General features: G+C 35.7%; 1 pseudogene; it reads left to right on the top strand.

Annotated features, from left to right (window-relative positions):
* Positions 1 to 1,943, top strand: part of LOC138037843 (uncharacterized) — a 3,776-nt pseudogene extending 1,833 nt beyond the window's left edge.
* The last annotated feature ends 47 nt before the right edge of the window (positions 1,944 to 1,990 follow it).

Consider the following 1,990-nt stretch of genomic DNA (forward strand, 5'->3'; position numbering starts at 1 on the left):
CAGTGAAATGCCTGTAAGTAACGAATGCTCCATCCCAGTTTCAGGCAGCGAAGATCATTACAAATTCCTAGGAAAGTACCACAACACTCAGCATGTAGATGATAAAGAAGTTACCAAGGAGTACGAGAATCGACTTTTGGCAGTTTGGACTTCTCCATAGTCAATACCAGGCAAAGTCCGTACCACTAATGTTTAGACCGTACGTGTTTTACAGTACTATATGTGGACCACCGACTGGCGTCTCAATCACCTCAAAGAACTCGACAGACTAACAAGGAAAGATATCAATGACTGTAGTGGAAGCACAAGCATGAATCAACACCATTGCTTTACTTACACCCAGAACAAGAAGGGAAAGGATTAGCCAACAACATCAACAACTCAAAAGACCAGCATATCAAACTCGTAAAGTCATCCCAGAGCTGAAAAAAGAACAAAGTCATTTAGATCCATATTTAAAGGTGCCAAGAAGTACACAAAAGAACTGAGCATAGAGTGATTTTGATGATACCGCCAAAACTAATTGCGAAACGGTGACAAAGAACATTCTAAAATGATTAATTTTGAATTAAGAATGACCTTTCTAGTTTTTAGTTCCTATTAGCTAAGTTTCAAAGTCAAATTTAAGGTTTAGTGTCATCTTAAAATTAGAGCTTAAAAATAAGACAAACTTTCTAACTTTAAAACAGATTCGGTGTGATCTTAAAATTAGAACCCCCCAAAAAAGAAATTTTGTCGTTACTTTAAAAGTGGTGGCAATGTGCCGGGAAGTAACTTGGATTTGAAAAGGACATTGAACGTAAGAGTAAAAGAAGCTGGGACACGTATCACCCACAGGTTCATTTGTGGGCTAGGCAGGAAATTATAAATCAATTTGCAGGCACTCAGGGGCGTAGCCAGCCCAGGCCTACATTTTTTTTGTTTACTTAACTTTCATAATAGTAATTTTTGGAAGCCTTGAAATGAAACTCTTTCATTTCATGGCCTTAATTAAGAGACAGACTTACAATAATTCGAAAAGCTGTCCAGGCCCCTGGCACTGGTATTATATGTATTATAAAGGATATCTCCTAAAAAAGCACTCCAGATCATAGCAATATTATTATTATTCATATTATTAAATTAATAATAAAGTCAACTGAAGGGAAGTAAGCATAACAGACGTAAGTGACTATTTTTCATATTTTTGTTCTTTTGTCTAATAGCCCTTTTCACGGTTAGTTTTTATTATTTGCATTACAATATAATCTAGCATGTATGTGAGGCAATTTTGGGCTATTTTGTAGTTTTACCCCGAGATTGCCTGGCATCCACGTTAGATTACATTGTAATGCAAATGAAAAAACTAACCGTGAAAAAGGCTATTGTGGCTTAAGAGCTTCAAAAATTGCAGGCATCCGTGACCTTGAGTTGTAAATGGTTGGTTGCAAAGCTTCACAGTTTAGTTGCCTGAGGAAGAATATAATTTTGTTTCCCAAAACAGCTACAGTAAGGACGTCAGCGTTGATCTTTACTTTACTGCATGGCAAGTTAAAAAAATGCACCTGAAAACATTTTTAGGGGCAATAATATTGTCCTAAAATGGAGTACAAACAAACCAAATGAAAGTCAAATTATGCAAAACAAGATTGGTTTTGTTAACTCATTTCATTTTTGATTTAGTTCAAAGGCGTAATATTCTTAGTAATCACTATGTGTAGTACATTTGTCTAGTCCAGAAGACAAGCCAATTAGTGGGGAAAATTCAGTGTGTTCTGCGTTGGTAAAATAAAAAAAGTACAGTTCATGTCGGATTTCAGATAAAACAAATTGTAGTGAATGTCTGAATTGCTTTATATGTTGATCTTCCATCTTCACAGAAGAGAAAGTCAAGTCAAGCTGCCTTTGGTGCTCAAAATTTGGCCACAATTTCACAACTAAGTCATCAATTATATGAAAATTAAGCAAACGACATGAGAAATAGTGTCAAATAGCTGATCAGATATTTGGA

The sequence above is a fragment of the Montipora capricornis genome, chromosome 2 (assembly GCF_036669925.1).
Source record: "Montipora capricornis isolate CH-2021 chromosome 2, ASM3666992v2, whole genome shotgun sequence".
Classification (NCBI taxonomy): domain Eukaryota; kingdom Metazoa; phylum Cnidaria; class Anthozoa; order Scleractinia; family Acroporidae; genus Montipora; species Montipora capricornis.